This window comes from Parasteatoda tepidariorum, chromosome 5 (assembly GCF_982258835.1).
Source record: "Parasteatoda tepidariorum strain Cologne lab strain chromosome 5, Ptep-v5.0, whole genome shotgun sequence".
Classification (NCBI taxonomy): domain Eukaryota; kingdom Metazoa; phylum Arthropoda; class Arachnida; order Araneae; family Theridiidae; genus Parasteatoda; species Parasteatoda tepidariorum.
The window spans coordinates 112,342,998-112,353,044 of NC_141759.1; the positions used below are offsets into that span (position 1 = coordinate 112,342,998).

Here is a 10,047-nt window from a genome sequence, read left to right on the forward strand (position 1 = left end):
TGATATAATTACAATTATTCTTTTTAAAAAAAATGAAGCTGAGGAAAAACTTTTTAAAATAGCATTGTTATTTTAATGTTCAGCTTAGAAAAAACTTAAGTATTGAGCTCTGCAAACATTAATGCTGATGCACAACATTATCATACATTATAGAATGTTTAATTAAGTCTAAATAGCATGAACAATGAGGTTAATTTAAGTTTAGCAATCAGCAGCGTCAATCAAATTGGACAGGTTAGAGGGGAGACACCAGATAAAGAAGAACACATTAGTCCTTCAAGTTGGGAGCTCACAAGGCTAACGGCTCAATCTTATGAATTTAATTTTTTTTCAAAAAGTGGAAACTTTTAAAACTACAATGTATACCATGCCAACTTTTTAACTGCTAAGTCACGGCATAATCAAATAAATTTTTACCCGAAATTAAAATGTTTTTTAAAGCTTTGTTGCACTACATCTTTTGATTAATGAACTAACCATTGATAAGCACATTAGCAATTTCCTACAGACAAATTAAATTATGTCTCAGCAAATACTTAATGAAAAAAAAAATTATATGAATAAAAATAAATTTTTTTTTCTCATTTAGAAAAATGTTGCTGAACCACCAACTGATAGACAATATAAATTATAATTAAACTTTTTTAAAGCAAAACAAGATAATCATGAAATATAACAAAAATGATAAAAATGAGTAAATTAAATGCAAAAAAAAAACAACAAAAGAAATGAAACAAAATAAATGCTGACCTTCGATTCAAGACGTGAATTTCTATTTCATTCCTTTTTATCTCCATTTTGATTAGGAGCTGAGGTAGCTAAGGAAAAGGTGAGGATGAAGAGCGATGTTTATCACTACTTTTAGATTTATTAATATCTGAGAGCTCAACAGGACCAGAATCACACCTCTTTTGATTTTTTTCCAGGTTAATAATTGATCAATCTTTTGCCTTATCCTGCCCCTTACTTTCATTCTTTGTTCATCTGTTGTTACCTTGCTTATTTGAATGATCTATAATAATAGTAGTGATTTAAAAAATAAACAAGTTTTAAACTTGAAGTTTAAAAACCAAGCTAAATTATATATACATAAAACTAATCAAATAATTCTTTTAAATCAGAAAAAATACAAGTAAATAATTTAAAAAATAAAACAAAATTGGTTATTATACCAGTAATAAGTAAAATAATATATGTGTGTTAATATGCCTGCAATGTAACACTATGTAAATTGTATCTGTTAAGCAAGAAATTCTACTAAAATAACAATATTAAAATTTTTATTTGCTTCACTTATTTAATATCGCCATTCCCATAAGATTTTAATGCAAAACTAATAAAGTTGTCAATGTCATTGTGGAAACATTATATATTAACATTTAATAGATCTGATAACAAGCATGAGAGTGGACAAATAATAAAAATAAAAAGCTGAACTTTCACAACTCAGATACTGTGAGATGGAGGATATTGTTCTACGTAATACAGTGATATCAATAAGATATGTAAAAACATAACTTCTAACTCTGCCGTGAGCATTTTATTTTATATTAAAAGTGGCAGAAGCATTTAGAGAATAAAACTTACATATTTTTCTTAAATATAATTTTAAACGTCTTTGATCACTACTATATTAAAGAAAACTAATATATATAAGGCTTAATAATCATCATTTAAAAGTCAAATCATTTTAAATTAAAACATCTCTACCTCATCTGATATTTCGGATAGATAGTTACTAACAATTTAGTCATTGACTGTTTTATTTAACCAAACTTGAATTTATTTTTTTCAGTAGTAGCAATCGTACGCACTTTGTGGTTGTTTTTCAAATTGACTTCCAGCATTAAAATACATTCATCTTACGATACTGAGTGATACAATGTGAAAAAGAGAAGTACACAAAAAGCAAATATGTGCACAGACAAGAACGGCCAATAATAAGAACTAGCTGAATTGAGAGAACTATAATATTCGGATGCCCAAATTTAATATGCGTCGCACCAAGGCGGAAAACACCGGATCAAACATCGGCAGTCGAAACAAAACTGCACCAAGAACCTCATCCCTTTAACTCTACAGCGAAAGTCATGGTTGTCAAGGCAATAGCACACCTGCAGAAGCTCAACCCATTTTCTCCTGAGGATCATTCTTCCTTGTAATAATTTGACCATCCAAAATATTACATTTTTAGAACCTTACAGTACAGTACATTACAGTAACTAAGCGAGGCACATCATGTTTTTTCCAAATAAAGTGATTAAGTACTATAATTGTGTATATATATATATATATATATATATATATATATATATATATATATATATATATATATATATATATATATATATAGGAAAGAAATTGTGCTAAGGTAGAATTGATGAAAAATTTCCTCTTTGTAATTGCATATCTACTTTAACATAAAGGGAAGAAGGGTAAAAGACGTCTTTTAATTAGTCTTCTGCTAAATAGAAGATAGGTTTCAGGAGTCTAACGCTTTTTATTACAGCAGTATTATATTGTATTGTTCTAATGTTAGATAATATCATTTTGCTAAATGGGACCTGGGACCTTTTCCGAGAATTAATTCCTTTTCTCAAAGGAACAAATACGCTTTGCAGAGAAGGTGAAAGGGCACAGCTGCATGTAGCTGATTGTTAACACTTTCAGTACATTGCACTTCTATCTTATTTAGCTGTTTCCTCTACTATCTTGTGTCAGACTCAGTGGCGTACCGGGGAGAGCAGAAGGCCCCTCTAAAATTTAAGTGATGGGGCAAACAATGTGTTTCCCCCCTCCTGAAATTTACTTCCAGAATTTAGACACTCACAAAAGAATAAAGTCAAGTAAAATCGGTCATTAAAAAAAATTTTTTTTTTCAATTTTGAAGCTATTTTTCCAATAGAAAACTTTACATTCCTCTAAAACTTAAGCGAGGGTTGAATAATGTGCTTTGCCCCTTTTGATATTTAGTCATTCTCCAAGACGAAGTTAAGTAAAATAGGTAATTTCAGAGAGAGAAAAAGAAACTATTCTTTCTCAACTTTGAAGCTATACACCAAGTAGGAAGTAAAATAAAAGTAGAAAAATATTTTATTTCAATTTTCACTCTATTTTCTTCTGAAATAGTAATGAGGGGGCGAGCAAAGTGTTTCACCTCTTCTGCAATTTCAACGTGATCAAAAATTATTAAAATTGGTAATTAAAAAAAAATAAATTCCTCTTTAAATCTATTTTCTAAATAGAAAACTTTCTTTTCCTCTGAAATAAAAGTAAGGGGGGGGGGAAAGTACCTTCTGAAATTTAGACAATAATAGAACAAAATCAAGTGAAGTTGAAAATTTTAGGGAAAAAAAATTGTCTTGTTTTAAAACTTCTCTATTTTCCAAATAGAGAACTTCATTTTCCTCTTCAATTATACTGAGGGGGTTGAAAACTTTCTTTTGATATAAAAGAAAGGGGGGCAAAAATGTGTTTTGTAATTTCTGAAATTTAGACATTTGCAATAATAAAGTCAAGTAAAATTTGTTATTTTTTTATTGAAAAAAAAAAAATTTGAAGCTACTTTCCAAAAAGAAAATTTTAATTTCCTTTTATATTAAAGTGATGGGGCGAAGAATCCTCTTGAAATTCAGACAATTTCAAAAATAAAGTCAAGTAAAATTAATATTTAACTCTTATTTTCGATTTTAAAGTTATTTTCCAAATCGTAAACGTTATTTTCCTCTGAAATTTAATTGAGATAGAAGATAATGTTCTGAACATCCTTCTGAAAGTGCGACATTCGCTACAATAAAGTAAAATAGAATTGATTATTTTAGAAAAAGAAACTACTTTTTTCCCAATTTACTGGCGATTTTCCAAATTAAAATAGAAAACTCCCCTCCCCCCAGGAGAAAAATACTTCTGTTTCATTTCAATTTTTTTCTACATATGACAACTTTTAATCTATTAAAAAAAATTTAAAACTAAAAGAGAAGAGCACAAAAATAAATAAATAAAACAAGTGTTTAGAAAACTAAAATAAATACCACTCTTTTACCATACCCTGGATCCAGTAATGAAATACATCCTACAAATACCTCCCACAGAGTTGACCAACAGTTATCTGACTCCTCAAAAAATAGCCATCTCCTTTTATACTATGGGAAAATGTCCTTTGGCTTAATTCAGATATAAATTTTTGGTTAGCTTTTATTTTGTTCAATTTTTGAAATTAAAATTTAACTTTAATTAAGAGTAATTAAAATTATTTGCAACTATCTGCAAACATAAATCGTGATATCAATAATTCTCGTTCTTAATAAAAATTTTCTTCGGAAAACAAAAAGTAAATTTATTTCTAAGGAGGTAAGGAAACGTTTGCATTTACTCATTTAAAAGTTGTATATTTATGTACTGTTTGATTTGTTTTGAACAAAAATTAAGTATATATATATATATATATATATATATATATATATATATATATATATATATATATATATATATATATATATATATATATATATACACACACACAGGGTTATTCATAATTCCCTCCGCCTGTAAACGCCTTTTTTCTTCACTACAACTGGCTTCAGTGGTACATGTTACTGTCATCTACTGGCAACTGCTTAAATTAAAATTTGAATACTTTAGGAATAATTTCATAGGCTCTTTTTTGCCATATTCATCTTTGTTTTTTTACTATAACGCTTCGAAGCCCCAGAGAGAATTATGAATAACCCTGTGTATATACATATATATAGATAAATACTGTGAGTAGGATGTAAATTCTAATCATAAAGAAGCTTACAAAATAAAAGTGCAAAAGAAAAAAAAACGAATTTTATAGAGTAATAAAAATTTGAATTAAATATTTTAATAAGAGAAAATTTATAATGTTTAAACAAAAACCAAATTAAAGAAATTTTTTATCGCTTTCAGATAGGGTTGGCAAGGTTTAGGACAGAATGGATTAATCCACGGTTTAAACCCTGGTTTAAACTGTCCTGTCCAAAACCCTTTTACTCAAATTATGTCACAATTTTATTTGAACAATATTTAAGAAGTAAAATAATCATAGAACTAATAACATATTGATAATTAAGTATACTAGAGAATATTTGTTTTTAAAAGTATAATGTTTTATTAATATTGTTTGACTCTTCAATTTAAACAAAGGAAGATTATTCAGTAATCAAGTTCAATTGGTCCTCTCATTCAACAGTACATAAATGAAGTTTGGCCTTGCCATACAGGTTAAAATATTAGGGACTAAGTGCTTGGTACGTCATAAACAGGTTTTTTAACCAAAGTACTATTCAAGAATACTGTTATTTCATTCATTCTTTTAGCATAGTGGTGATACATCACTATTGTCAGTAACTGAAACTGATGTTATGCCCTTCAAAACTGTTAATACATTTTTCAGTTATTTTGTATTTTCAATTTAAACTAATATATTTATATTTAAAAACAATTTTTTTAAAAATTAAAATAAAAGGTTGATTTTTAAACAAATTTAGTATTTTTTTAAAAAAATTATTATTTTTTAATATTGTATTATTTATTATTATGCAAAAACATTATTTATCAGTATTAAAAGCATATTTATATTTAAAGGATTAGATATTCACTTTTGTTGTTCAATGCATTGTGGAGCTTCAAAAATTATAAACCTTTTCCTATTATATAATATTATTTTCTTTTAATAAGTTATAGTAAATTGCATAAAAAATATCAAATATTTATTGATACATGTAATTATTATGTGTACAATGGTTACACCTATAGAATTTTTACCAAAGTTCAAGGTTTTGGACACTTTAAGACAGTTTTATCCAGTTTAGGACAGTTTTACCCAGTTTAAGACAGTAAAACCCACGTGTCCTGTTCAAAACCAGTTCAGGACGTCCAAAATCCCAACCCTGCTTTCACAAAGTTACCGCAGGCCACACATCAACGGTAGGCAGGCCGCATGTGGCCCGCAGGTCATAGGTTGTGCACCCCTAAAATGAGGAATTAAAAAAGTATTCTAATACTATTAAAAGTAGCATCACATAAAGAAGGCAAGATTTACCATAATTTTTTTTCTAATTAGCCATTTTAGAAGACTTGTTAAACATAATGAGAAAAAAGTACACATTATGAATTGAAAATTAATATTTAAGGAAGAAGGAAACGAGAATCACACTTAAAATTTGCTTAAGATGTAAAATAAAATCAGCTTGATTGCTTGCAGAAATAATAATCAAATTCTTTCTTCCTAATGTTAAATCTTCTTTGTTTTCTCCATCAACTGAATAAGTTTTAATGCTTTCAGTCCTTTGCAGTGATCCTTTTGATCAGAATAATATTTTTAATTTTTTATTGCTTAAATTTGCAAACTTAATGATTGGGTTGCAAGTAAATAAGATAGTAGGTGGCTTTCCCAAAATTTGTAATAAATTACTTTTTGTTAAAAATTTAAAACAAGGGATAAATCTTTTGATTTTGCAGTAAAATATTTGAAGAAAAAAAATTCTTCATAAAAACTTTTATAGTTGAGATGAGAATTGATTTATTGAGGTTGCAAAAGTAAATGTGGGTAGGGTGAATATCCAGTGGGTAGGGTATTTACTCTTGTGTTGCGTAAATATCCAAAATCAGGTAAGAATATTTTGTTTCTTTGAAAGTATGCAAACAAGATCTGTCTTACTTAAAGTTCTGAGGATAATATCATTTTTAATTTTCACAAATAAACTTGAAACTTATATATCAGTTTCAGAATATATACCTTAAATAACTATAAATACTTAGTACATAATACAATACTGCATTAAAATGATAAACAATGCATAAAATTAATGTTGAATAAAATGATACATTGTTGCATTAAAAAAGAAATGTAAAAAGGTTAGCAATGTGTAATAAAATAGACATTATATTAAATCATTTAAATTGTTTGTGCACTTTGAAGATAAAATAATTTTTTTAAATGCAATCGGATTAAATGCAATGCAAAGATAGAAAATTCTAAAAATAGAAAGGTAGTTTAATTAATAACTAACCATCAAATCAGCTAATCTGTTTTGTTTTTGACTACCAGTGATACCACCATCAATTTTTTCATATTTGTAATCTTCAGCCTCCAAAATGATGTTCTATATTTTTGTCATCTAGAAAGAAAATGTGCAATTAATAAATTAAGTGCATAAATAGGCACAGTTACTAACATGAAAATAACAATCCGAGGGTTTTACAAAAATATAAATTTCAAGCAATTATCAAGTCATTTATATAATATTCTAGAAAAAGGAAATTTTAGAGATTTTATAATCATTTAAAAGAAACTGGTATTTTAAATTTGCTGCACTGCTTTTAGTTAGCAGTTGTCTTTAAATGAATTATAATACTACTTGTATTTATTATTTTAGAAATAATGACTGGAGACAAAAGAACGGTTGCTGTCATGTGGACCTCAGAAGGAAAACAAACTAGAGTAGTTTTAAGGTCTAGAACAGGGTTTCTTAACCTGTGGTTCATGGACCACATTAGGGTCCATGACCCACGGACCCCTTAGGGTTCCATGGGTCATATTTTGGGGATACGCCGACTACTTTTAATACGATTGGATCAATAATATTTAAATAACATTGATCTTTTTGTTCTAAAAGGTGAGAATACATACATATTTGAAACTAGTTGATTAAGATACCCCAAATTCAGTGCAGACCGTCTAATATCCCTGTCATATTTGTAACATTCTCCACCAACCGGCTTTCAGTTTGCACCATCAGGGGCAACCGATTACGTCCGATTTGCTATTTTCATAATCCTCTATCAACCCCTCATTTTTTATGAGCTGTCCCTTTGCCCTTTCTTTTTAGATATGACACCAATTCTCCACAATATGAGGAAAAGAACATTCGCAAACCATATAAAAATTTAACATTTTTACAATTGAAAGAAAGTAAAGCAGGGGTGATTGTGAGTCCAAGTCAAAATTCCGGAAAATTTCCTGAATTTGAAAAAAAAAACAAAAAAGAGACAGTTTAAATTGAAAAATTAGAAAAAAAATTTAAACAAGGTTTTTTTTTTTTCCTTTTTCTCAATATTTCTTAGTTTACTAAAAATATATTTAAAATTTTACTCATACTTATACCATTTACACATACCTATGATAACCTGGAGAAGAAAATTTACAAATATGTCTTTTTTTTTTGAGTTAATGATTATAACAACTATTTAGTGATAAAAAATGAATATTAATCATGAATATAAGCTTATAAAGTATCTCTGTGGCTCTCCCTTACAAACAAATTAAATAAACTGTGTTTTTAAGTTCCACCTTTAAAAATTTGATTTCCGGAAACTTAAGTGATCAATGATTTTTTTAAACGTCTGGACTTTCGATCTCCGGAAACTTCCGGATCACTGTTAGCGAAAAATCCGGAAATCAGGATTTTTTCCGGAGCACAATCAGCCCTCGTAAAGTATAAATAATTGATGGTTTTTGCAATATTTTTTTTTTACAGAGGGTGGTCTGTGACTTCTTAAAAAATTTTAAAAAGGGTCCATTATACCAAAAAGGTTAAGAAACACTGGTCTAGAATGAACATTGCAAACTTAATATCTTAGCATAAAAGTTACAAAACAAAGAATTAAAGGTAATATTTCAATTAAAAATAGCAATCGGAATTCTGAAAAATATCATTGTTCAGAACACTTCAGATTAACAAAATTTAAGTATTACACAATAAATGCAAATTTACTAAGAAAATAAATGAACAAAAGATCAAGGTCCTTGAATATTAACCACAGTCTTAAGCTACTTAATGAATTATTTCGAGTTTTATCTCTTATATTAATAATTTCTACCTTAGTAAATTTCTTGTTCACTTTCTTACAGAATAACAAATTACTTATTCATCACATTATACAAATTACTTATTTATCACTTCAAAAGAAAGGAGAACATTTTTAATAAATTTGAAACTAAAACTAGCTCTAAAAGAACAAGTGCAGAATCCACCTAAAAAAAGCAAAAATGTATAAGTTTTTCGATCTTATGATATCCATATACAATTTTTGTACACATACCTTTTACCACAGACTCCTCCTTAAAAGTAATCAAACAGTAAGTATGACGTTTTAAATTAAAACGGCTACTCGAAATAATAATATATTAAATTTAATAATAAATTAAAAACGCTTAAAACTAATTTCGTTGGATTTAATTGACATGTTTACATAATTGCATATACATGCAAATAAATTCATTGGGGTGATAATAATTCAACTTCAACAATTCATCCACAAAGAACATCTAGCAGAACAGGCACAAGGGCTTTCACACCAGTTACGATTCATTCAAAAGGCACATTCAACAAAACAAACAACAGAGCTTTCACACAAATTAACATTAACAGGGCAATTACATTCAGTTAAATTGATTCATTTACAAGGCACATTCAACAGATCAAGCAAAAGAGACAGCCAAATAATATGCAAATATGTAACTAAGTCAACTCATGCAAAGAACTTAGTGCCAAAAATAATATTATTTATATTGAAATTACAATAAATGTCGTCAACATGCCTAAATACTCGAGCATGCGACCTTTCATTAGTTAACCAGAAATACAAGTAGCCGTGAAATTAAAAAAGATTGTGCACTCTGAAATAGGTAGATACTATTAAAAAAAAGAAATGCATTTCTATTTTAATTGAGTTCTTTAATTTAAATATCCAAACTGAAAGCAAATTTAAATGGTAAAAATAAATTATTGGTTTAAAATCAATTTTCAAAGATTGTGCGAAAATATTTTTACGCTTTTAGCTTACTTTTTTTCTATGACGTTTTTAGTTTTCCTTGGAATTCAAATTTTTATAAGGGGTAAGATAAAAGCGGGCAGCAAACTATTAAGCAAACATCTTTAAAGGGAGCAGAAATAAGAATAAATTGCTTTATTCCATTCTAAGCGAAGAGGTAGCTTGTCGAATTTCACTTTTACCCTGGATTTTATTCCAAATATTCCTATTTACTGGTATATATAAGTCCCGCAATGGACGGATCGTTAA

The 10,047-nt window shown here is 28.0% G+C and overlaps 1 long non-coding RNA gene across 8 annotated transcripts in view; it reads right to left on the bottom strand.

The window, feature by feature from the left end:
- LOC147810009 (uncharacterized) overlaps positions 1-9,770 on the bottom strand; it is a 42,483-nt gene extending 32,713 nt beyond the window's left edge. For 6 of the 8 annotated variants that reach the window (XR_015434054.1, XR_015434049.1, XR_015434055.1 and 3 more), the window contains exons 1-3: positions 9,067-9,539; positions 7,035-7,142; positions 751-1,012 (exon numbers count right to left, since the gene is read on the bottom strand). This is a non-coding gene — a long non-coding RNA (uncharacterized LOC147810009). The other 2 variants (XR_015434052.1, XR_015434053.1) reach the window with 2 other exon arrangements.
- Positions 9,771-10,047: the final 277 nt, after the last annotated feature.